This window comes from Sciurus vulgaris (assembly GCF_902686455.1).
Source record: "Sciurus vulgaris genome assembly, chromosome: 1".
Taxonomy (NCBI): domain Eukaryota; kingdom Metazoa; phylum Chordata; class Mammalia; order Rodentia; family Sciuridae; genus Sciurus; species Sciurus vulgaris.
The window spans coordinates 56063771-56091685 of NC_136461.1; the positions used below are offsets into that span (position 1 = coordinate 56063771).

Sequence of the window (27915 nt, forward strand, 5' to 3'; positions counted from 1 at the left end):
TCTTTCTGGGTCCAGGTACCATCATTCTGAGCCCCTGATGCAAAGTGGCTGCTTGGCATTCCGTTCCAGGCAGGAAGAGAGAAGGGCAGAGAGAGGATAAGGGCTTGCTGCTCAGAAGCACGGGCTTTTTATTTGAAAAAATCAGACTTCTAGTTACATCTCATGGGCCAGCACTGGATTTTGTGAGCACCCCTAAATGCAGAGGAGCTGGGAGTTTAGGTATTTCCCTTTTTTACCCTTACTAGTCACAGAAAACAAAGCAGAAGGCATTTAAGAATAGATTTTGGGTGAACCTAGTTAGAGGATCTGTCACATCCTCCTATCCTAAGCCAGGCATCCTACATATATCTATGGTAACAGTCCTGTGGGAGTGGTTTATTATCCCTATTTTCAGACAAAGAAATGAAAGCTCACCGCGCTTAAGGCAACCGATGAAACACTATCACTAACTTGTGATGAAAGTGGGACTGGAACCAGTTCTTCTAACCACAACAGACACGGTGACTTTTTGCTTTGCTTCCTGGTAGCTTCCTCCTTCCTGGAGCTAGACCTAAGCCCTTCCGTGGGACTCCCAAAACCTGCACCAAGATCAGAGGAGTGGGCTGGGGGGTAAGAGACTGAACAGGAAGGACTCCCTTGGCCTGTCCTACCCCCGTTGCCAAGCTCTCTTGATGTGGCAAGAGTGGGTCCCAGGATGGAAGGGCAAGGAAGGAAGCAGCAGCCTTGGGCTGGAAGGCAGGGCGCTGGGCTCAATCTCTGACTGAGTCTGGCGTTTTAGGTCACCTTAACTCTGCAGGCTTCAGCGTCTCCACCCTGTTCTTCCGTGTGCCATTGTGTGACAGGACACTGGTGTTGAGACGGCAGGACTGTGACCTGGTGGGAAGCGGGTGTGGTCTCTCCTCTGGCAGCTTCCCAGTGCTCTGGAGGCTGTCTGTCAGCCAGCTCTGTGTGCAAAACCCAGCTGAATTCTCACCCTGGCAGTGGACACCTTACCTGCCCACTCCCTCCACCTACTACAGACTTAAATACACCTTCACCCTGGGGGCTCTGAGCTGATGTGACCTGCTCAGTCAGGGACCATGGAGCAAGTGTGCCCCAGAGACTCCACCCATGACACAGACTTCCAAAAACCTCCAGAATTCAACTGTTTCTCAGCCCTGTTACCATCCTGGTCTAAACCACCATCATCTCCCACTTAGATGGCTGTAACAGCCTTCTATCTGTTCTGCCTGTGCCTCTACAGTCTCTTCCCCACAGAGCATCCAGAGTGACCACACTGATGCCTCAATCAAGACATGGTGACCCTCTGGGACTCCCTTGTCCCCTCAGAGTAAAAGCCAAAGTTTTACGAACGGCTTTCAAGACCCTACACTGTCTACATGCTCTTTCTTTCCTTCCCCTGCCCTTCTTCCAGTACCTAATTTTACTTTCTTTACTTCTGCCTCCTCAAAACATCTTCCTGCCTCAGGGCCTCTGCATGGATTGTTTCCTCTGCTGAGAACATTCTTCTTTAAGAGATCCAAATAGTTCCCAATTCTCCTTTAAGACTTTGGCCTACTGTGATTGCCTTGTTTAAAAATGCCACCCTCTCTGTTCTCTCCCAACATTGCTAGCAGATCTTACCTTAATGGGCTTTTTTCCATGGCATTGATCACATTCAAACAGATTATATAGCTTATTTATTTATCATTTATTATGCCTATAGACTCTGTTCTACCATCTGGCAGATATAATACTTACCAAATAGTCCATATGCTCCCTCAAATTACTTAGTCCCTTCGTCATTAGGTGAGGCCATATGATGAGTCCTGGAAGAAAGTGTTGTGGGTCATTACCTAGCTGTAGTACTGACAAGTTTATGGGAAGGTCTCCACCATAATGGAGGAAGAGAAGCCAAAGAAACTCAGATTGAGATGGCGAAGCTTCCTGGGCCCTTGAGTTACCACATGGGAGACAATTGCCCCAAGAAACTTAATGGACTTTGTGCAAAAAAGAAATAAATGAAGCATTATTTTGTTAAGTCACTGATATTTGCAGTCACTTATTAACACAACATAAATTAGTCTCTCCTGAGTAATAGGCCCCATCAGGACATAAAGTCCACGAGAGCAGGCTCTTCATCCGATTTGCTCTCTGATGTATTCTGAGCAGCTGGATCAGTGCCTGGCACATAATAGTCCCTCAGTGAATCTGTTGAATAAATGCACTGACACCTGAGCACAGGTCAGCATCTTGACCCAGTCTGGGTTTGCACTTCCTCTGCTGTGTAGCTATGGTTGAAAGGACCTATGCTTGAAAGCTCCTTTGGAGGAGGAATGCAATCACAAGCGCCCCTATATCATCCTTAGTTACCTGCGTAAGGCCTTGTGCATTGTTGACGCTTAGTAAATACTAGACTAATAGTAACAACCAACTGCCAGCCCAAAGGCTGTCCTGCAGCACCCAGGTTGTGAGCTTCTAGGAGAGGGAAGTTCCAATTCAGGCCTCCTACCATCACAGCAGGTAATACTGTCTCATCAAGCATACTAAGGCCCTTTTGCCTGATCTTTCTCAGCTCCTGACTCTCCAACCTAAAACCTGGCCCATTTCCACTCCTGTCTCTCCTCCTCACTACCCACGTCCTGCCCAAGGCAATCCTTGTGTCTACACAGTTGCATTTATTTCCAGCTTCCTAACTGTCTGTCGTTCATGTCTCAAGCTAGTATTTACTGGTCTCCGACACCACAATTCTATGGACCATCCTCTTGCTCATGGTACCCAATACTTCCTGATTGCCAAACGCAGGGGAATTCCTCATGGTATGTGATGTATTGACAAGCATGTTCCTTGCCACTTGCTACTACTGATCCCATGTACCACACTTTCCAGGCTCTTCCTACCTCTCCTTGGGCATGCCTGTGTTTCAGCGGGCCCCCTCTTCCTTTGGCTACTCCTTACTCATCACCCAGGGTACTGCTAGTTCACTGCTCTGTGTACTCAACACACTTCCCCATGGTTTCAACTACCTCCTGGATACTGAGGTTTCCCAGAACCTTACCCCAGCCCTGGCCACTCTGCAGAGCTTTAGATGATTTGTACATCTACCAATGAGGCAGGCTCGCCTGGATGTCCTTTGACTAAGATGCTTCTTGTGCACCATCCCACATCCTTGTGGCCTTGCCTCTGAGTCCAGCACTAGCTCTAATGAGCAGCTCTTCTCTGGCTTTGTCTCAGTTTGCACTGACGGCAACTTTCTTCAGCAAGTGTCTTATGCTTTACCCTCAGTTTTGATGTCCCTGAACATCTATTCCTTCCTTCTAGATGCCTGGGGAAGTACCCAGCACCCGTGCTTAAGCAACCCAGATATGAGGCAGGAAGGTGGGGGCTGCTACACCATGGGGAAGTGCTAGACCAATGAGGTGTAAGAGCCAGTAGACATTTATGCCTCTGTCTCTGGAGTGGACAGTCCGAAGAGCAATCGAAATACCTCTCAGGATGCCCCAGGGGGATCCAGTGCCAGTGTCCCATGGCAGAGGTCAACTCCATACTCATCTTTTATTAGCTTTCCATGCTTCCTTATTTCACCTCCTTGATCCCTCTCTTCTGTTCCCTGGGGTCACCTTCCACATAAAAGACCCATGGGTAAACCTCTGCCTTGGTCTTGTTAAAGTTCAAGAGAAATGGGGTTAAAATATTTTTTAGGAACCTCTATTTCCACATGTCTAAAACACAGCTCGTGGTCTTTCTTCCAGTCCAATTCTTCTTCCTCTGCTCTTAGCCTACTCAGTTATCAAAGCCAGAAACTGGAGACTCATCCTTGACTCTTCCCTCTTCCTCCTCTTGACCTCATCAATCCCAAATCTGCCCCTCCACGCCTTCCTGAAACTGTAGTTTAAGCCCTTATCATCTCACCTAAGCCTCTGCCTCCTGTCAGCATTGGCCTCTCCACCAACCCTCTCAAATCCATCCTATACCCAACCACCAGCATGAAATACCTCAAGTACAAATCTTGCCTTGGCATGTCTTTACTTAATCCCCACCAAAAGCTCCATAGGAAAGATAAAACCAAGCACTCCATTAAAGCCCAGGGCCTTACCAGAAAGGAAATGATCATCTTGAAGAGATCTTTTAATATGTTCCCTAGGGAGAGTCCCAACAGCATAGCTTCTATGCAAACCAAGTTGGCAGGGCTACTCTCCAGGGTCTCTCAATCAGTCTTTCTGGACTGGTAGCTTCATAAGACACAGACTACAGGACAGACAGTGTGAGGACTGGAAAGATCGCTGGAGGTAGAGTTAGAATCCTGGGTTCAAGGCCTGCTCTGACCTCTTAGCTCTGTGTGCCTGGCTAAATTCCCTGGTTTCTGCATTTAAAAGTGGGAAAATATCATCTAACTGCCACAGGGTGTGTTAAGTGCATATAATGGTAATAGTGAGGATAGAGAGGATAGCTAACATTAACTGAGCACTTAACCACTGGAGACATGGAAGCAGAAGGTACTTTGTGAGCAGTTCATGGGTCAGCTACTATCTGGATAATGCTCTCTGAGATACTAATTTCCTGTGCCTGACCTCAGTCTCGCCCTGGAAGCAATGGGGTTGAACTAGTTCAGAGCTTTTGGACTGGATGGTCAATGACATCCTTTACTGCAATAAAACTCTGGGTTTATGAGCTAGCACACCAGGGCGATTGCACATCCCAAAGTGGGCTGAGCCTCCGTCTCTTTTCCACTCTGACGTACTCTCTGGGATGAACAGAGCATGTTGGAGGTGACCTCACTGGTCCTCGCACCAGCCTACCTCCCCTGTGTACTGGGGAGAAAAGGACTGATTGTGTCCTGAGCCAGGAAGTAGAGATGCTGGGTCTCTTGCATTTTTTTTTTCTTTTTAAGAGGGGGTGGGTGTCTGGCACACAGTAACAACGAGGGCAATTCTGTCCAAAAAAGCAATCAAGTTTTTTTGGCAAGTGCTGAGCTTTTCAAATCCATGGAATTTACTGTCACATCACTGCCAAATTAGACAGATTCTTATCAGCGCCAGGTCAAATCCAGGTCAAGCCCAAGGCCGGTTGTCTCCCTGCAGGGTGTCTGATCCTCTGGCATGGCTCCTCACACCTTCCTGGGCACCTGGTCCCAGAGATTCGGGCACTGGTACTCAGATCCTTCATTTGCTGCCTCTAACTTGATGCTTGTGCTGAAATTGAAAGATTGTATTTTATTTGTTAATTTGCTTCCTCCCATCCTTCAATACCTTATTATTATTTCCAGTTCGAGTGAAAATTGATGGAGTAAATATATTCTAGAGATCTTCTCTGTCTGTCACTACTGAAACTTGCGCTTCCCATTGTTTACTAGTTTCTTTTTCTAGCTGATCCTGTTTACATGATTTCAATACCCCCCTACTTTGAATATGATTGAGGCAGTCAAAATAAAAAATCCTAAAGTGGATCTGAATTGAAAGACAACTTATTTGATTGTACTGACAGTAGTCAAAAATGCATTCGTACCAAAAGAGCCATGAAGCTGGGCAGTGATTATTCCTTTATTTCCTTCTGCTATGGTTTGAATATATCCCCAAAAGCTCAGGGTTAGAAACTGAATCCTAGGTGCACAGTGTTGGGAGTGGAGCCTGACAAGAGGTGCCTGGTCAAGAGGGCTCTGCATCATGAGTGGACTGGTGTTGGGGTCATGGGGTTGGGTTAGTCATTGTGAGTGGGCTTATTCCCCAGGTGAGTTCAGGCTTTTCTTGCCCACCTGCTTGCCTTTGAACCCTCCTACCCTGATTTCTACTATGGGATATGCACCATCAAGGCCCTCACCAGATGCCCACAGCTTGATGTTAAACTTCCCAGCTTCCAGAACTATGAGAATAAATTTATTTTTTAAGATCAATTACCTGGTCTGTGATATTCTGTTACAGTGACATGAAGCAGACAAGACTTTCACCAGACTGGGGGCTTGTGAAGGGGGTTCCCAGCTAGATTTTCTGAGGGGAAGAGCTAAGGGTAAAGAATCCAGGACACTTGGCCTTCATTCATTCCTTAGCACCTTATACCTCTGGCATCTTGTCGACTTTTGGTAGGGTGGGGGCAAGGAGGGGCACAGAGGAAAAGATCTGTCACCTCTAATTCCTCCTCATCACTCCTATGGCATATATGCACTAACAGATTACATTTCAAAGTATTATTTATTCCACAGACAATTGCTGAATGCACACTATGTATGTGCCAAGCTCTGTACTAGACATTGGAGATGTAATTCCAAGCAGGCATAGTCCTTGCTCTTCAGGATATTCATAACCTAGTACATTTGCTGTGCCAATCAGATGTGGAACATGACAAATGAGTTCTGTAGAATATGGTCCACTTGGATCTCATTTATAGCATCACTGCTGGTATAATTAAATAACTGTTTGGGCAATTGGTGTTCATCTTCCGTTTTAGACTAAAGGTCTTATAAGGACAAAGATGTCATTACCACTACAACCCCTAGCACAATACCTAGCCTGTGAGTAGGGACTCAGTAAACACTCCTGAAGAAGGAAAGAAGAGATAAGAGAGGGAAGAAGAGGGAAGGAGAAGGTCAGATGAACTAGAAAGGAGAGAGAGGGCTGGGGTTGTGACTCAGTGGTGGAGCACTTGCCTAGCTATGTAAGGTACTGGGTTCGATCCTCAGTACCACATAAAAATAAGTAAATAAAATAAAGATTTTGTGTCCTACAACTAAAATGAAAGAAAGAAAGAAAGAAAGAAAGAAAGAAAGAAAGAAAGAAAGAAGGGAGAAAGAATGAGAGGGATCTGTTAGGGGAGGGGAGGAAAAAGGTAGATTAGCACCCTGGAAGAAGGGGGAAGGGAGGTTGTAAATGAGCTCAGGGAATCAGGGAAGCCCTAGGGTGTTGAGAGGGAGAGGAAGTGGTTAAAAGTAAGAGGAGGCCGGGCCTCAGGCCCTGGGCTGCACCGGAAGGGAGCTGTTTCATCTGGGAATTTCTGTGGCAGAAAGTCTGGAAGCTGCCCTGGAGCCTGGCGTCCTCTGACCCAGGCCGGGAGGCATCCCGACTCCTCAGAAAGCCACACCTCTGGCTGGAACTGGGTGCAACTGGGACTTATGACTGGAACTGAGCCAAGTCAGACTGAGAATTCAGGACTCTGGACTCTGAGCTCAGACCCACTGGTCTGGAGCTTGTGCTGCCAAGAATCTAGAGGGAAGCTTCTAGTTTGTGTTTCTCTAAAGAGCTGCTGCAGAGAAGGCTGGTGCTGAGGACAGCCCTGCTGACGCCTGTTTTAGAGGCAGCCCTGGACCTCTCACAAAGATGTGTTTTACCTTGGCTAACTGACCCCAGTGAACTGTTGCTCTCCTTTACGGTTTCTTGTTCTTAGCAATAATAGCACCAAAATTACACCTTTCTCACTGTTTCTTAGATCCCTTCTTTTTCAAATTGAACTTTGATCTTACTTATTAAAACCACATTTTTTCAAACACAGATTGTATTGGATGGTCTGAAAATCACAAGTGCATTTATATGGGGAATCCTGGGTAAAATAGCACATACAGAGGGATGTGGTGTGCCGGGCCTCAGGCTGAGTGCGATATTTCATCCAGTCTGTGCAACACCCCTCAAGACAGGTACTATTATCCCCCATTGACAGGGAAGGAAACGAGACCCAGCTAGCTGAAGACACCTCTCTACACCCTCCAGTCACAGAAGAGGAAACAGGACCCAGGGGCTGACACTCGATCAGGCCAAACTCTCCAGCCCACTCCAGGCCAGGGTGAGGCAGGCAGGCCCAATGGCAGTGAGCTGTGGATGTAGAAAAAACTTGGACAAATGGTATCTACCACAATAGTTAACTCTAATGTTTAAGTTATTTTCTTTTTTGTGGGGTGCAGAGGATATTGGGGATTGAACTAAGGGGCCCTCGACCACTGAGGCACATTCCCAGCCTTTTATTGTATTTTATTTAGAGACAGGGGTCACTGAGTTGCTTAGCCCCTCACTTTTGTTGAGGTTGGCTTTAAATTCCTGATCCCCCTGCCTCAGCCTCCAGAACTGCTGGGATTATAGGTGTGGCTCACCACTCCTGGTTTAAATTCTATGGTTTTTTTTTTTTTGTGTGTTTGTTTGTTTGTTTGTTTGTTTGTGTGTGGTGCTGGGAATTGACCCAGGACCTTGTGGTTGACAGGCAAGCATTCTACCAACTGAGCTATCTCCCCAGCCCCTACCTTCTGTATTTTTGACAAGTGATTCTCATTTTTCCACTTACTATAAAATTTCGTTTAAGTTTAAAGTGAGTTTTTTAAAGAAAAATGTTCAGTAAGGAACAGTGTAGTGAATAGAAAAGAAGACAGACATAGGTGACCATCTGTGAATCCAGTGGCCACGCCCAAGGCTGGCTTTGATCTCTGCAGTTGGACTCTGTGATGCTGTCACAGAGTGCCGACCCTCATGGGACACGCAAATAGAGGGAGCTTATTGCATCTCACTGGGCCTCTCAGTGTGAGTTTGCCTGGTCTCTAGGTCATGGCTGTGCTTGTCTTGATAGGATAAACACCAGGAATTAGGTACAAGGTGATTTGGCAAAGGTCAGGAAAGAAATGCCTTCAGCTGCATCTAGCACAGCACACTCCAGGGCTTGTTAGGAAGGGATGCCAAAGATAAGGGCCCCTCTGTCCTCAGCACAGGACCTGGGACGTGTCAGGAGCCACAATGGGATGTGTGCATACACAGCAAGAGATAGGTCTCCAGAAGGAAAGTCTTGTTGTGCTGACCAGGAGGCTGCAGGCTGGGAGATTTTCTGCTGTGTCACTGTGAAGGTCACCTTCAGGCCGGTGTGCCTCTAATTCTGACCTTTACTCCTTTTGTGGGTACGAGGCCTCACACCAACCAGGCACTCATTGAACTTGTTCTGTATCAGACAGAACAAGTGACAGTGCCTTCATTCCCCTGTCTCTGCACCTGGCAGAGGACATCATACACAGAGGACCTAAGTCAGGGCTGATCAGGCACCCAGCTCTGCTCCTCCACTACCCAGCACTGGATTCGCAGCAATTTACTGCCCAAAGATTGCTGGAACTTTCTTTAACATCACCCACTTTTCCCAGAGGCACTCCTTAGTGAATAAATAATCCAGTTCCAGGTTGGTAAGGCTCTAACCAGTTCTTGGAGGAGAAATTATAAACCCACCTCTTAAGTTGTCCCTGCTGCCTCCCTGCCTCTCCCCCTCAGTAGCTGACTAGGTGGGAACACCTTGTGTGCAGTCTGCTCACAGGCAACAGTCCTCTTGTGTTGAATATTATTAGGTAATAATATTTAGCAACAGACCAATAACTCCGGGTAACTTGGTTTACTAATTTGAAAGTTGTATGCTCCCTGCGTTTGTGTTCTGTGTAAGGAAAAGTTAAAGGTCTGAGTAAAAGTTTAAACAGATCTTTCCTTCTACTGTAATAAAGAGCATTATGCTTGAGGATGGGGTTTTGGAGTTGCACTAATTGGAAACTGAATTTCTACTCCACCAATTAGCTGGTGGCAAGTGCCTCTCTGAGTTGTCTTCATCTGCAGCTGCGAGTGACTGGGTCTCTTGACTCTCATATAACAGAGATTTTTTGAGGCTCATGCTGGTAATGGGGTTCTGATAAGGCCTGGGAGGGAGGAAAGCAAAACTGAGAGGAAGAACCATTCTGAGGGAACTTTGGAGGCAGGAACCGGATCCCAGGGATCTTCTCTCTAGTGCCCTCTCCCCACGGGCTCACCTGCTCTCCAAGTGCTGATGGGCTCTTAGTTTGTGTTTCTCTCCTTGTGAAATAGTTGGTCTCCCTCATCCAGGATCTTTTCCCTACCTTTCTTTCCACTTCCCTGCGCCTTTGTTTTGCTCATGCTTTTAACACTCAGACCAAAGAGGCCTCCCTGGCTTCTCCATCTTTCAACTTCAGTTTCTATAATAAACTGATTTCCTTTATAGATTCCAACTTGAAATGTCTAAAACCAAGAATCTCTTGGACAAAACTTTTTGTCTTACAATACTACACACACTGCTGACCGGTCTGTGGAGTCTGTGGATGGGTTGCTGTTGGGCTCAAAGCCAGAGCAGTGTGTGTGTGTGTGTGTGTGTGTGTGTGTGTGTGTGTGTGTGTGTGTACTACCACAATGGGAAAATCAAAGTCACAGGGGGCAACTACATTCCATTGAGTGGCAGTAATCCTTCTCTTAGAAGGGATGCCAGCCATGGCAATTGACACATATGATTCAAAAAACATTTCATAAGGTTGTTGTAAAGATGAAATGAGATAAAACTTGCAAAAGATTTAATGCAGAACTAGAACACATAGTAAGTACTCAAAAAAAAAAAATGATAGCTATCCCTTGTCTTCTTATTAAGTGATTGTTATTGTTGACATTATTATAATCTACCACCAGTGCAGATGTGGTTCCAAAGATACAGAGTGATTTATAGGCCACTCTAGAAGATACACCATGGGATTATTTTCTTAACACATTTAGTACAGTTTACTAAAGGGAGGAAGTGGGAGGAGGAGGGGGATCTCTGCATGTACAACATTAAGGAATAAAAAACTCCCGGAGGCAAATTGTAGGAGTTCCTCTAAAAGTTATCTTTTAAAACCACAAACAGGATCCTGTAAGCCTATCTAAACTCTTAATAACTTCCCATTTTTCTTAAATAAAACCAAAAATTCTTCATAAGGCCTTCGTGGTCTACTCCCCAGTTATGAGTACCACAGCCACACGGGTGGCTTCCAGGACCCCAGAGCACCTTGTTTGCACTCTACAGAGGGGCCCATGACGTGCTGTTCTGCTGAGGACACTCTTCACTCTTCCCTAGCCCTTTTCTTAGTTAACTTCTACTCATCCTTACATTCCCTCTTCAAACTCCAGGAAAGCCTCCCTAGGATGGGATCTTCTGTGAAACACACTCGCAGAATCAAATGTGTGTTCTTTGACCCTTTGGTTCACTAGTGGGACTGACTGATTCATGTCCCCTTCTCTAAACTCACATGGACAGTACCATGTCTATTGTTGCTCACCTTTGTGTCCCTGAAGTCTACAGTTCCTAGAACATGCAGGTATTTGGAAAAAACACCTGTTGAATAAATAAACCAGTGATAATTTTGCTATCAAATGCTTCAGAGTTATTGCCTCAGAGTCTGTGACCATAATGGAAAGTAAAAATAATGCTTTGTACTTTTTTAAAATTAAAAAACACACAGGCAGAGTTCACCCAGTTTGACTCTGTTCTATGCCCAAAGGAAATAGCACATTTTAAAATAACTGCTATTATATAGGCCACATTCATTGACCAGAATGCAATAAATTTAGAAATTAACAAATGGGAGCCAAGAAAAATCTATACTCCTGAAATATAAAACACACTTCTGAAGTTCCCTTGGTTTAAAGAGGAAGTAAACTACTTGGAACTGGACCACAATAAAGCAGCACACATCAAAGCCAGTGGGGCATGGCCAAAGCAACTTTCAGAAGAGAACTCTAGCCTTCTATTTATCTATTCAAATATAAAAAAGATGGAGAAGAAAAAATAAGGACAAATACATAGTAACAAATGAATTAATTACTGTAGAAGCAGAAATTGATGAAATGGGGTAAACTCAACAAAATACACCAATAAAACCACAGGGTTGCTTTTTTTATAAGGTAAAAAATTATTTGATTAGAGAATTAATTTTTAAAAAGAAGATGTTTCATACACAATGTGAGTGAAAAGGACTATATACCAATAAAGGATAACTTGGTGGATAACTTGAAATATATACCAATAAAGGATAATCCCCACCAGGGATTGAAGCCAAGGGCACTTAGCCACATTCCCTGCCCTTTTTTGTATTTTATTTAGAGACAGGGTCTCACCGAGTTGCTTAGGGCCTCACTAAGTTGCTGAGACTGGCTTTGGACTCACGAGCGTCTTGCCTCAGCCTCATGAGCTGCTGGGATTACAGGTGTGCACCACCATGCCCAAATAAAGGATAACTTTTAAAAGTGACATTATATACAACTTTATACCAATAAATTTGAGACCCAAATAAAAGGGATGCTATCCTAAGAAAATACAAGAAACCAAAATTTACCCAAGAAGCATAAAGCATTAATAAAGCAATAACAATCAAAGAAATGGAACTATTAGCTAAAAATGTACTTCCTTCCAGTTCATGCAAAGGACACTAGGTCAGAGGCTTATAAGCAATTTCTCCAAAAAACAGAAGAATCAATAATAGGTTTATGATCTTGGTTGTGCAGAAGGCCTTCTTAAACAAGTCATAAAAACAAAAAGCCATAAAGAAAAAGAAGAACAAAATTAAATGTATCTATGACAAATATATCATTAACACAATAAAAAGCCATGACCTAGGTTAAAACACTTGTATTTGTATATATATGCACGTATGTGTCTACACACACACACACACACACACACACACGCAAACACAGGCTAAAGAATAGTACTCTAGTGCTGTAGATTGGATTGTGTCCTTCAAATTCATATTTTGAAGCCCAAACTTTCAGTGTGACTATATTTGGAGATGGGGCTTTAAGGAGGTTGTTTAGGTTAAATGAGATCATAAGGAAGAGGTCTTAATACCACTAGATTAGTGGCCTTATAAGAAGAGGTAGTTTTCATTCTCTCTGTCTCTCTCCCTCTCTTCTTGCACACATCAAGGAAAGGCCACAATGCGATGCCCAGGGAAGAGCCCACATCAGACACTGAGCTACAGGAACCTTGGTCTTGGACTCCTAGCTTCCAGAACTGTGAGAAATTAACTCTTATGGTTTAAGTCTTACAGGTTATGGTATCTTGTTATGGTAGCCTGAGTTAAGACACCGGAATGTATAAATCCATAAGAAAAATGAAGAAAGAAAACCAGACCCCCGCCCCCCCCCCAAAAAAGAGTCAAAGATATGAACAAGATATTTACAGAATAGATATGGTCAATAAACCAGAGGGAAAAAAATATTGCCTATCAATACTAAGATACCCTTCTAACAGTCATTAGATTGACAAACCTTAAGTTTGATGATCTTTAGAATTAGTAAGGGTGAGGGGAAATAGTGTAAATTGCTAGTAGTGACTTTGAGGTAATTATGGAACTCTTCAAATATGAAATATGTGTATAATCTAAAATTTCACAATTCCATTCCTCTATAGCTATTCCTAGAAAATGCCAGACATACACAAGATATTCACCAAGACATTATTTGTGAAAGCAAAATCTTTGAAAAGATGATCAGTGGTGCTGGCAGCATGGTCAGCCAGAAGTCTGGGCCTTGAAGGGGCGAAGAGACAGGCCATGGAGGATAATGAGGAGTTGCTGTATTGGGGTGGGTTGCTCCAATGAGAGGCTCAAGTGAGACAGCCAGGAAGGAATGTCCAGGCTACATTGTGGCCAAGGTCCCCATAGGAACTAAGCTGACATTGAATCATGCAAGAGACTCACTAGAAATGCTGACCAAATCGGCCTTAGACTTCAGCTGCTAATTACTTTAGGATGAGTAATAAGTGGGGGGACAAGGGACATCACCCTGGAGATTAGCTGTGGGACAGGACATGGTGCCCAAGGACTCCGCCCCTTTCGTTGATCCAGGAAGCATAAATAGCCATACCATCCCCTTATACATGGTCACCAACCATCTTAGGAGGAATCCAAGGGCGGGGAAAGGCTGAGAGAGTGTTAGCCAAGACACATGGTCACCATCTAAAAGGAACTTCTCTCACGACCAGATTCAATTGCTCTTCAAATCAGATTGACTCCTGAGCATATCTTTCCCCACACTCACCAACCAATACCATTTAGTAAGGAAGACCAGATCAACAAGGAAATGATATATTATATTCATAATGTCTGAATTATGAATATTATTATATTCATGAATATTATATATTATATTCAGATATTATGAATATTATTATAAGTAAGTGTGTTTTGTGATCTTGCTACCTTCTTCTTTTTATTTTTCCTTCATGAAAGTGCATGATGAAAATCTCAACATTCAAAGAGATAAGGCATTAAGTTGTTCCAGAAAGCAAAATGCTGATTGCATAAAAATAAATTGCAGAAAACTCCTGGACTTCAAAAGTGGGCCCTAAAGATGGTGATGAGCATTCACTCCAAGAGCCACACCTCAAGTGGTATGGGGCACTGGTCCACAGACTGGAAGGCCTGCAATCCCCAGGAGGCCAGCCCTGGTGTGGACCACGGGGCTGGGAGCACTTGTACTGATTCCAATATTCTTTGTGGTGATTATCAGCACTGTATTGGTCTCACTGACTAAAGAAGGAGAATTTCAAATGAACATGAACAACTTCTACTCTGAATGAAATAAAGTAACAATGACAATATAATAATGATGATACTTAAAATCATTATTAGTGTACGTGTTATCTGCATTTATCATATATCACCTTCACTATAATCTTGTTGTTGTTGTTGTTTTGTTTTTTTGTGGTGCTGGAGAGTGAACCCAGGGCCTTGAGCATGCAAAGTAAGCAAGCACTCTTACCAATTGAGCTATATCCCCAGCCCCATGAGTTTGTTTTTTTTTTTTTTTCCCCTCTGAGGTGCTGGAGTTTCGAACCGCGGTCCTTGCACATGCTAGGTGAGCACTCTCCAAAACGAGCTATTTCTTCAGCTCCCACTATAATCTTGAAAAGATAACTATGATGGGGAAACTGAGGCTTAGGGATGGTTTGTTTGCAGATATGATCATGTATTTATCCCATTCTAGTATACATATGCCCCTCCTCCCACCAACTATTAAAGTCTATTCTCCTATTGAGTCTTGGATGTTCTATGGCTGCTTTCAACAACAACAACAAAAAACCCAACTGGAAGTGATTTGGGTCCATTCTCACTTACTTTTAAGGACACTGGCAATTTCCATTTTCTTTCTCTTGGAATTCGGTTGCCAACTAAAGAAGCCTGACTAACCTGTTGAGAAAGGCCACATGGAGAGAAGGGCCCAGGTTTTATAAGATAATAAGAAGAAAGAGGAAAAGACCCAGCCAGAGCCCAGCGACTCCAGCTACTCCCATTGATGTATGACATCTGTGTGAGGCCTCTTCCTCACTGGAACCCCAGTCAAGCTCACTCAAGAGTGCAGCCATGGGAGTGGCCCCAGCTGACACTAGGCAGAGCACAAGAGGTAGACCCACAGCATTTCAATGAATCATAACATAGTCACTGTCTCAAGCCATTAAGTTTTGGAGTGTTTCGTTATGCAGCAATAAATATCTGAAACGAGAAGCTAGAAGCTTGCCCCAGGTCATCCAACTTGTAAGGAGCAGAGCCAGGACTTGAAGCCAGGTCTTCCTTGACCACACTGAGCATGCTCTGAAGAGCTGCATGAACAGTCCATAAATCCTTAAACATACAGACATTATTAGCAGAGGTCTACTAAATCACAGAATGTGAGGGCTGAAGGAGGGGTGAGGAGAACAGAAGAGACGCAGCAAGGGTGCAGACGGGCTTCTAACAGGAGCTTGGGGAAAAAAATCCATTTACCCATGAGTTTATGGAGGATGTTAGATGCAAGTTTCTAGGAGGTCCAAGGGACTCGGAAGCGAATGCAACAGGGCATGTGATCTCAGGAAGACAGCAACCTAACTGGAAGAAGAAAAGTGAATAAAAATAACACCATAATGCAAAGTGGCACAATCGCAGAAGACAGTTGGGTGTTTCCCTAAAACGTTAAAAATAGAACTGTCATGTGATCCAGCAGTTCTGCTTTAAGAAAAAGAATTGCTGACACAGATATTTGCACACCCATCTCAATGCAGCACTCTTCACAACAGCCGTGAAGGTGGAAGTAGCCCTAGTGTTCATCCTCCAGGTGAATGACCAGCAAAATGAGTAACATCACCCAGCCTTTGAAGGAAAGGAAGTTCTGACACTTGCTACAATGTGGGTGAAGCGAGAGGGCATTATGCCAAGTGGAATAAACCAGTCACAGAAGGACTGTACTGTGATGCCACTCCTGTGACCAGAGGCAGAAGGGCAGAAGGCAGAGAGTGATTGTGCAGAGGTACAAAGTTAGCTCAAGATGACCAAAAAGTTCTGAAAGTGGAGAGAGGTGACTGTTGCACATCCATGTTTATGTGTACTTACTGCCATCAAACTAATCATATGCTTACAAATAGTTAAGACGGACAGGAGAGTGAAGGATCAAATGTGTAGGAGGAAACTGGTGGAGGTGGTGGATATGTTATTTTGATTGTGATAGTTCCTTGGGAGCATACATATGTGAAAGCATACATATTAAAGTGTGCACTTCAAAAAAAATAGTTAAAATGGTAACTTTTATGGGATGCATATTTTTATTTTTTGTTGTATTATATATAGCTGCGGGACTCATTATGCCATATTCATACATGTACCAACATAATTTGACCAATCTTTTTCCCCAGCACCTTCCCTTTCCTTCCTCTCCTCCCTCTCCCTGATCCACTTACTCTACTCTACTGATCTCACTTTTATTATTATCATTATTATTATTTTAGTGCATTATAATTTTATGTATATACATATATATGCAGGATTCATTGTAGTATGTTCATACATGGACATAGCATATCTGGTAGATTTCATATGTGGTACAGGTATTTTACTACAATAAAAAAAATGAACTATCATTAAAAAACAAAACCCCAAAACTACCCAAACCAACAACACTACAGAAGGCAGAGTCATGAGGAGAATGAAGCCCGGCAGGGAGCAGAAGCCAGGGTACATGTGGCCTAGGCCCTGATGGAGCTCCTTGTGGTCTCCACATCATGAGGTCTTCCTGACAGTTCAGGAAGGTGAACAGTATCATCCATGGGATACTGGGAAGTAAGTTTATGGATTTAATTGCCCACACAGTAGCCATATACAATTACAGATTGCTTCAAAATTTCAGATAAAGTTAACTATGACAAATTCAGAATGAGTATTTAAAGAAATCTAGAGATGTTGAGGAGTGGTGGGAGGGGTTAACAATGTGTAAAAATTAACTCCATAGAGGAATATAATGTCCCTGCACAAAATTTCTCTTAAAAGCTGGTTATTTTAGAAATAGTAAACATTTAAACATTTTAAAAGTATAGAGTGTAAATAAAAAATAAAACCATGCATAATCGCACCCTCATTGTTTCATTCTTAATATTTTAGTTCATATTTTTCTAGTCTTTTTTTTCTGTATATGTAAATCTGCAATTTTTCCACACTGAAAACACATACCATGTATATTTTATATCCTGATTTTTTAAATCTTTTTTTTTAATTTTAAATTTTGTTTTAATTAGTTATATGTGACAGAATGCACATCATATATAATGGAGTACAATTTCTCATTTTTCTGATGTACATGATGTAGAATCTCACCAGTCATATAGTTACATATGTACATAGGGTAATAATGTCTGATTCATTCTACTATCCTTCCTACCTATATATTCCCTCCTCTCCCTTCACTCCTGATTTTTAATAAATCTTAATACATAAAGGAATTTTTTTTATATCATTAAATGTTCCTTAAAACTTGATTTGTAATGATTTGCCTCCTATTGATGGGCCCAAATTTTACTACACCTTTCCTATTTAACATTTAGAGATTTCTTTTTCTCTTTCAAATAACATTTTAATGACTGCCAATGTACCCAAAACTTTGACCGTATCTCTAATTGTTTCCTTGGAATAGATTCCTAGAATTATATGGAATGTTTTAAATCACTGTCAGAGACAAATAATAATAATAATAATAATAATAATAATAATAATAATAATAATGGTCTATAGAAGCCTTAGTTCTGAACGAGAGTGGCAAGTATACTATTGCATGTGGACATGTACCTTTGGGTTATCCTCTTAAAAGTTATCTGTCTCTCATGGCCTCCAGTACTTCAGATAAAGAAACACATAACTTATTTATAGTTCAGCTAAATCAATAATTTATATATATTTCAGACCAATAAACTATCATGTACTGTTGTATCTCAGCACCTCACATTGCTGACTCTTAGCTAATTCAGTAAGTATTTGGTGCATTGATGTCTACAGAATGAAATCCTTCAAAGGTAACTGTAGTGACCTGAGACTAAAAATGTGAGATTCTGGTGTTTTCCCACCACTATGCAATACACAAGTGCAGATGGCTGCATGCACATCTTCTGGCCAGCAGTGGCAAGCACTGCTCTGTAATGATTGCAAGCTGGGAAGCAGTCTCAGTGGTCAGAGCCAAGCTTGTTCAGTGTCTAACATAACTGCTCTGAGCCAGCGGAGTGCTGAGCCTCTCTGGCAGCAGTGTGGGTGGCTGTCCTTTCTCAGCCTTCCTCCAGTTAAGTTCACACAGCCTACTTTGCTCTTCTCTGTTTAGTGTCAATAGAGCCCCAGGGAGAGAAGAATCTGCCCAGAAGTGTAAAACCACCCATTTTATGAAAGCAAAACTTTCAAAACCATTCAATGAACTGACTGGAGATCTCAGAGCATACCCAGACAGCGCAAAATCTGGAAAGAGTGGGGAGCCCTCTGAGATGGGTCACACTAAATTGTTCACCTTCTTCCATCAATTCAACTCCTTTTTCTGTAATCTGTTGCCTTCACCGATTCTGGACCCTGGTGCTCCTCTCACTCCTCAGAGTTTGCAAAGCTCACTTCTGGGGGAAAGGTCCTGTCCTTTTTAATGCAAATATGATGGTGAATATGACCTGGAAGCAAAGCATGGAACACAAGAGGCTGTGAGCAATGATGGAAAGAGAGGGCATGAAGATCAAGGGTCGCTGAGACTCAGCCTGAAGTCTTTCTGAGTGACCTTGGTCATCACTGAGCTCATGCATTCATTTAACTAACATTTGAGTGCTCGTGATATACTAGAGCAGTGTCATGCAAGAGAAGTATAAGGCAAGCCTCAGGTGCTATTTAGAATTTTCTAGTAGACAACTTTAAAAAAAATGGTAAAAGAAACAGGTCAGATCAATTTTAATAACATAGTTTATTAACCCTGTCTGTTCAAAATTTTACTATTTCAACAAGTTTTAATATAGAAATTCCTTAAGACTTTTTTTTAACATTCTCTTTTCTGTACTAAGTCTTGAGAATTCAGTATATATTTTATACTTCGAGCATATCTGAATTCAGATAATAAATTTTCACCAGAAATAGTGGAATTGTAATTAGTCTTCATAAAATTAATGGTTGAAGATAAATTCATATACCTGAATTATTACAAACATATTTAAAAGTTTTCCAATAATTGATTAAGACTTTATATTTAAATTCATAAAAATTTTATAAAATTTTAAAAAATCAATTCCTCCATTTTATTAGCTGCATTTCATGTGCGCAATAGCCACATGTGGCTCATGACTACTATACTGGACTACCGACTTCTAGAGCTCAGGACAAAACCTCGGTTAACACATTGAACCCTGCCCTCTAGATTGCAATCCAATAGGGAACTTGGGCAGAGAAACCAACAACCGCAATACAAGAAGACTTCTTATTGAATGCAGTTAGGACTAGAAGTTTGTAGGTTAATTTTTAGCCAGTTCAGTTCGTGATAGGAGTCGTAAAAATGGTATCTACATAAACTTTTTAAAATAAAGATACATTCATTCACCAACTTACGGTGTATGACCAATAGGTTCTCTCTGAGTAAGTGCGTGCTGATTGGAATTTTGATTTGCCTTCCTTGTGTAAGTCAGATTCACTATGGAGGAACAATAATTCTCAAGAAATGGGGAGAAAAACTCAGAGTCATACCTGCAGGCCTTGGTCAGACACTAACTACAGTCAGTAGAGGACCCACATGAGAGGGGCCAATAATGCTGACAAAAGTGACAGATACGATTCACTGCCTGCTCAAACCACCTTCTCCGTCCCTTCTCTGCCAAGGAGAACAGTTTTATTCATATAGAAATAGGATCCCTTGACCTCAAGGAAGCTGGTCGTGGTCTACTCAGACCAGGGAAGAATCACAATTGTTTAAACCTTTGCCGGGAATTGGCTAGCAGTCGGCATATGACTCCGTTCTGACCAGTGAGGTTTCAGGGTAAATCTGTTGCAGTGCTCTGGAAAAGACTTTCTTCCTAGAGCTCATATGTAGAACATCTTTGGTCCTTGCCCCTCTCTTCATACTTGGAATACAGTTTGTGGGAAGCTGCAGCTGCCATCTTGTGATCATGAAGAAATTAACCTATGGTACACGAATCATCCCACTGCAGATGGTGGAGTGAATGGCATATTAGCCTGGGCCCCTGTTGACATGTGGGCAGCTACAGCAACTGTGGACTCCTTGTGTAAGATAAGTAAACATCTTTAACAAGTACTGCTAACAATACAATAGCTTGATTAAAGTTACTGTTAACCAAGCACCCCATTACCGGAAGCTGAATACATCCTAATCCTATACTCTTATTCAACAGGGCACAGAATGCACCTGCCAGGTCTGTAGCATGGTGAGGCAGCATCTGAAATACACCTTAACAACCCAACAACCAAAGCTGAGTGTTTGCCATCGCCTTCTTTTTTTTTTTTTTTTGTACCAGAGATTGAACCCAGGGCTGCTTAACCACAGCCACATCTGCAGCCCCCTTTTTACTATTTTATTTAGCAACAGTCTTGCTGAGTTACCCCAGCTCACCTTTTGTTTCTTTATCCCAACTTGTGACTTGGGTCGCTACCTTGAGTGCAGGCCCAATGGGCCTCTTCTTGCCTGGCATCTAGCACCAAGCAGGCACCAGGTTAGTGTTAGATAGGCCAGTGGAACTGAATGGAACTGCAAGTCCAGAGATCTTCACTCTTGATCCTGGAGTGGTATTTACCTTAAGTAGCATCTAAGTCAGTGGTGAATTGTGTGTGTATATTGCTATTATTACATCACACAAACTCTTAAGTTCTACTTCTGAATTTGAAGCAAGATGTGCTCCTATTTCTTAAGCTCTCTCTCAGTTTTGGAGTCACGGTATTCTTAACCTCTTGACTTAACCTCTAAGTGCCCCACCCATGATCATTTCTTTTGCTTATATTCCAAAGAATTTATCCTGTCTCTTTATACTCCTTTCTTGAAGATTCTCCCTTCTCACATTTCTGCCACATAGAGACAAACATACTTCAAATATTTCCTGGGAAATCTGCTCTACTTCCCCCTCCACCTCCCTATCTGGACGGCCTCTGAAGGTGTGGGCAGAGAGGGAAGGCCCGACCACAGTGCCTATGGTTGGTTAGTCCAAAACAGGACCATCGCAAGCGTGGGGGGTTCCGCCTGGGGCAGCCAAGAATCAAAACAGCCTAATTCCCCGGGGGAGTGCTGACGGTACAAACACAGGAAGCCAGGGGCCCACACCAGCTTTGAGGCAAACAGAAGGAATGGAAGGTCAGCAACTCTGCAGAAGCTGGAACAAAGTGGAAGAAGGCCGAAATGGAGGATCCTGGGCATTTCCAAGATAAGCTTTGCAGGGGCCTGGCTTCCTACACCCATTCACAGCCCATGTGGCCCATGGGAAGTGTCACCCAAGCACACACACACAGGAGGGAGAATGAGAGGACACTTCTTTCTACATCACTTTCTCTCCCCAGTCCTGCAACTTTTACAGTTAACTTTGTCTGGTAATTCCATTTATTAAACAGGTAATTCCCTGGCCACCCTCTGGGACTAGGCTGCCCCAGGGACAACTGGCCATTTGCCCAGCTGCCTGCACATTTGCAAGTGAAGGACACTATCAGTTTGGATGCTTCAAGGTTCCAGAAGGATGATGGCCTCCCTAGGTGGCCTGCTGGCTGGAGGGCCTCTAATATTCCTGCAAGGAGAAGAGGTAAAAAAAAAAAAAAAAGGAGAAAAGCAATATAATGTGGACAGCAAAATGCTAAGAAGGCTGCTTAGAAAAACAAACAGATCTATATCTAGCCCTAGAACAGCAGCAGCATGCAGAGGGTGGTCAGAAGCCCAGTGAAGCAAGTAAAAGATAACAGACAGCAAGCAGCAGGCAGCAACTGACAGATTTCTCAAGAGAAGGCAGGAGGTAGCCTGAGCAATTATCCAGGGCTGAGGCTGAGACCCGCAGAGAAATGAAAAGAGATGGAATGGTGCCAGCAAAGACTGAGGGGGAGAGGGGCCTCAGAGGGAACAAGGAACAAGACTCCTATTTGCCACTAGACACCTGATAAAGCAAGTTCCAGATCAATAAGACAGATTGGGTCCTCTAGGAGAAAGAGAGGAGGGGGAAGGGAATGGCTGTTTCAGGACAATTGCTTTTAAAGCTTTTTTTTTTTTTTTTTTTTACTAAGATGAGCTCAAAATGAGATCACTGGGAACTATTGCTTCAGCCTACAGCTGCCATAGTAAAATAGGAAGGTCAAGAATTTCTGGAAGTGCAAAGTCACCCCAGTGAGTCATTAAGGGGACTCCCAGAGGTCTTAGGTATCTGTTACCAGTGACCCCAGACTGGGCTCCTGGCTGCAGTGACCGAGCAATGAAGCAGGCACAAAGAGAGAATTCTGGTTCCTGAATGCAGTGCGGAGGCCTTGATCTATAAGCGAAGTTTTGAGTGGCTAGGAGGACGGTGGGTCTGGGCTTAGAGAGGGCTCTTGGCAAGGGTGGGCTCGCAGGAGCATTGGGACTGACTTGATGAGTGGATAGTGGAGTCTGGATGCCACAGCAACCCGCCTTATTTTTAGCAGGGAACCTCTGCAAGGGCCGGGTTTGTTTAGGTATGCCGTTCTCAGCACTTCTTTGGCATTTAGCCTCCCTCTCCTCCCTTGACCTTCTGCCACATCCTCTGGCCCATTTCCAAACCTAGATCGTTTTCAGGATCCACTTTTTTGCGGGTCTTGCCCCAAGGACCCCAAGCCCACCGCATGACCCAACCTACCACCTATCTATTCTTCTGAGTCCGGCAGACATCAGTATAGCCTTCAAATGATTTCGTTTGTCCATTTCTGGCACACTTGTCACAAACTTTCTGAAGTGAAAGTTCCCTGCCCTCAAGTGAGTTAGCTTTTAATAAAAGGAAGTTCCTTCACTTCTACCTGCTTTCCTCCAACACACACTGACACCCAGCCGCTGGGACGTTCACTTGTCTTTGACTTTGAACCATCAATTCTCCCATCATCTCCCAATTACCTTCCTCTCAACAACTGCTAGGAATCTTCTCCTTTCTCAAACTCCAACTGGGTTCACACCTCCACTGCCCCCACACCCAGCCGGGCTCCTGTCGGCAGATCATATTGCCTCTACTTAAGGAACTAGGTCATCGGACATCTTTTTCCTTTCATGGTCCCAGACTTTTGCCTCCCTTTTCCTCACACTGGTCCTCCTGAGCCTTGCACTTTGTGCAGCACACTTCCTCCTGGTGCCCCCATTCCTGACCATTCCCTTTATTCTCTTTCCTTCGCATGAAAAAGGTTTTTGGCTCTAACTGTGGTTCAAATTACCCAAAGATCCTTAACGAGTTCTGGATAGAGCCAAAAGAATTGAAAACAGGATCTCAACAAGACGTTTGTACCCTGCATTCATAGTGGCACTATCCCAGTAACCAAAAGGTAGAAGCAGCCCATGGTGCACACACAGATGAATGGATCAACCAACTATGGTATGTCCAAATGATGGAATGTTATTCAGTCTTCAAAAAGAAGGAAATTGTGATACATTCTACAACATGGATGACATAATATGAGACTGGGTAGACCTGTGACTTTTTCTCTGCCACATGAAATATGCTACAGTGTTTGGCATATCTGGGGCCCTCAGGAACAGATCTTTTCTCCTCCCTTCCCATTAGGTTCAGGCAAATGAAGGGTGAAGAGAAGTGATGAAAGTCACTCCTAAGTAAGACCCTGGAAGACTTCCACTTATCCCCCTTTCTCCCACTCCCTTGGCATCCACAGATGCTCCAGATCCAAATGGACAAGTTGCAGGTGGAGAAGGGTCTCTTGACCAGGACAGGTTTAACTGTGAGTAAAAAACTTTTATTGGGATAAAGCACCTGAGGACTGGGGGAGTTTTCTGTTGCAGAGACTGACTTTCTCCATCTTTGTCCACTCACTCATTCAACACTTTTAAAAACACTGATTGTGTGCCTGGCACGTGTCTGTGAGATCCACATCACCCTTATTTTCCCTTTAGAATCCAACTGGGGATCTTCCTCCTGGAGTTTACTGTCCCTGGGTGTTGGTCACAGGGCTTCCTGCTGGTCTTGCCACTCTCATGGTGTTCTTCATCGGCCTCCTGTCCTCCCTTACAAAAACAAAGGCATTTCACAGAGTTTTGTCCTTGGCTTCTCTTCCTTTCTAACTCTACTGTGTCCATGAAAGGAGAAGAAGCAGGAGTAGGTGAGGAGAGCCTTGCACAGCCATGCAGATCAGACAGCTGTGGAAGGAGAAGGGCAGGAAGGAAGCTTGGCTAGGAGGAGCCCCAGGCTGCCGTGAACCTCTGAGAAAGTGTGGTTCAGGCTGCCGGCTTCCCAGGCAGCGTACTTGCTAGAGGACTCAGTGTTGGATGGGAATGACCTGGCTGTAGCAGCTTTGCCATGCTGACAGTGGCTGGGAGCAGCTCAGAGAGAGCGTCACTTCAGCGTGCACAGGTGGTGGACTCCAGAGGGGCAACAGCTGCGGGCTGTCAGCTGCCATGCTCCTCCCACCCAGTCTCTCAGAAGAGACCTGAAGTGCACTGCCATGGCTGCCACTCCAGTCTACCCGTTCTCTCAGTGGCACTATGTCTTCTCTTGGGACGCTCATTAGTTCCAGCGTGTCCATTGACACTTGATATCCTGGGAGCGGTGAGCCCAGACCATCTGCAAGGGCGCACGTTTTATACGTGGTTCAGCTCCAACTTCTCCTTCTCTGTGAAGCTCTTTTCTCCCCCATCTCCCCTTGTGTACCTCAGGCCACCTCTGGCCTTGCCACACAGTCTGATTTTGTTTTTGTTTTGTTTTGTTTTGTTTTTAAATGTAAAAGCCTACTTTCCCCTATGGTTTGTGAGCATTGTGAACATGTTTACATAATTTCACGTTCCTGCAGCCTGATACAATTGAGATATACAGTAGGTGCTCAGTTGTTCACTGAGTGAATTATAATGTGTTATTGGGCTAACCATGTAAAATGTGGAAAACTGAACAGGCTGGGAGCAAAGGAGATGCATGCAAGTCCTTGCTCCCACACATACTAGCTCATGAACTTGGACAAGGTACTGAGCATCGGTGACCCTCATTGTTTTGTCTATAAAAAGGAAGTGGCCTTCATGAAGTACCCACTCTGAAGTAGACATGTCATACGTGGAAGCTCACTTAATAGAAGTTACCTGCCCTCCAAAAGTGAGATTATTATGAAGATCAGCAAAAACCCTGGATGTAAAAGCCTTGGGCAAACTCCAAAGCTCTGCAAGAAATGATTTTTTTACCACCTCTGTGCACACGGATCCCAAATCTTCATTTCTGTTGACTTATGTCCTGAGTCCCAGACTGGTACACCGGATCAAAGACTCCCCTTGCTCATAACAAACTCCTCAGCGAACGCCATCTTCTAGTTCCTAGTTCCCCTGTGTACAGACCTAGTCCATTTTCTTGGGCCTTGTCCTACACTTCCTATAGCCCTCTGCAGGGTCAAAAAGGCCTAAGCCATGGGCAAGCCTGCCCTGGCCCAGAACGAGCCTTTTCTGACAGTTGCCCTCTGCTTCAGGAAAGCTTCATCCCTCTCTACCTATCCAAATTTTGCCCCACCTAAAAGCCAAGCTCAGATCCCATCCACCCAAAGTGATCTCTTTTAATTATGAGGAGTGCTACCAGTATTAATAATATTGCTACAGTTACTAACATTTAGCTTAAAAATGTCCTGGCATTGTGTCTCTTGAGTCTAACATTTACTAGTTGTCTGACTCTGAGAAAATTAACCTCTCTATATTTCAGTTTAATCATCTGTAAAATTGGTACCTCACTGGGTTCTTATGAAGATCGGATGAAATAATGAGTTAACTACTTAACACGGTGATGGCACCGTTCCCACACAAGCAGAAAAGAGCCTGTGCTACAAGGGTCTCCATTTGACAGAGAACACAACTCTCTGCACACGCAACATAGCATGCAATTAACAAGACCTTTTTACATGGCGAGTTAGTTTTATTGCTCTGCACTGTTAGTCACTTTACCTATATTATTTATTTCTCATGATGGCACAAGTCTCCATTTTCAAAACAAGGAGACAGGTCCAGAAATACAGCAACTTGCCTTAAGTCATGAATTTCATTTCATTCTATGGACTCCAAATTCTGTACATTGAAAATTCACCCCACATCTCCCTACTGTATGTCATATTTATCTGATTGCAGGTGACCTGAAGGCAGTGCCTGTCTGCCTTTGCTTGCCAAAGGCTGTCTCCCAAGCAGACAATAAATATTCAATAAAATACACTGTGATTGAAAGATTAGTTTATTCCTCATTCATTGAGTGCCTAAAATGTCAGATAGAAAGGTAAAACACACATTAAATCATAAGTAAAAAATACTATTATAGTAAATCACATACTACAGTGTATATGCCCCCACACACGTGTAATCTATAGTGTAGTACAGAATAGCACAGAGGAGAAGCACAACAAAAGGAGCCCTCAATGGATCGATTCCACACACAGCAAACAGCACTGCGTACAAGTGCTCAGGACAAAAGCTATCCAAGAAAACATTGTGTGTAGCAATGACCTAGCTAAAAACATTAGATTAGCAAGCAAAACTTGCAGAATTAGCCCTCCTTCACCCTTCACGGGTTGCAAAATGCTGTAAACAGATCTCTAGCAATGTTTTCGAGAGCAGATCCAGGACAAGGAGTCTGCCAGGAAGACAGCTGCCTCCTCTGCTGACTCTTACTCATGATCTACTGACTGAGTGCTTCTCCCCTAACCACAGCCATCAGAGTCCATGACCCTCTGTCAAAGGAGGCCCAGAGTGTAGCTGCAGTGGGCACCCTAGATAGAAGGAAGGGGTGTTGAAAATCAGGCACTAAACACGCACTCCCCATGGTGTCTCCACTACACACTCTGGACATTCATTTCAAACACTCCTTTCTGGGTGCTGTGGTGCATGACTGTAATCCCAGGAATTCTGAGGCAGAGACAGGAGGAGCACAAGTTCAAGGCCAGTCTCTGTAATTTAGCAAGACCCTCAGCAATTTAGTGAGGTCCTATCTCAAAAATTTAAAAAGGGCTAGTGGTAGAAGCCCCCTGAGTTAAGAGCTCCTCAAACCAACCTCCCCAGTTCCACTTCTGATGGCCTTAACCATATTGCATTGAAAAAACAGAATTTTTCAGAGGGAAATTACTTCATTTTCCCACCACTAAATTTCCAAGACTCACTGAATCTGTCCTTATTCCCTCTTGTTACTAGGGTGGAAGGGTCCTGCCTACAATCAGAGGTAGAGAGATACTTCTATACTGCAAACAAGTATAAAGCCAGACAACTAACAACCACTTTGAAGTCCTGGAAATTATCAAAGTCAGGCAATAGATGGAGGAGCTTTACTCATGAAAACTCTACCATACCAAATAAGAAGAGCAAGTTTGTGGTCTTTGTTTGTAGCCCCTGGACAGGGTACAAAAAGTGTTCTTATAAACATGTCACAAAAGCAAAAGCCCACAGGTTCATCTGCTGGGGATGGTCATCTTCATTTGAGAAAGACTGTCAAACTGTTAACATGAGGGAATTTCAGAAGTGAAAGCCACACAAGGGCTGATATAATAGAATTTCCACACAGTACTGGATGCTTGCTAACCTATGCATGCATTCCAGTGAAAACAGAATGTCTGCAGAGACTTGTGATATTCTGAACCATTAAGCACGCTCCTGACCCCATACACACCTCAGCAGAGTGAAAACCTTACTGATTGGAGGTTTCTTAGTACAGCCTCTGGCCATTACCAGTGCAGGGGAGACCTCGGGGAGCCAAGTACTTTTCTGCTAAAAT

The 27915-nt window shown here is 43.6% G+C and overlaps 1 long non-coding RNA gene across 1 annotated transcript; it reads right to left on the reverse strand.

Annotated features, from left to right (window-relative positions):
* Positions 1–27915, reverse strand: LOC306656563. Its single transcript, XR_013762567.1, has 3 exons — positions 27833–27915; positions 1741–1808; positions 1–944 (listed from the first exon to the last, which is right to left on the reverse strand). It is a non-coding gene; the product is annotated as an uncharacterized lncRNA (long non-coding RNA).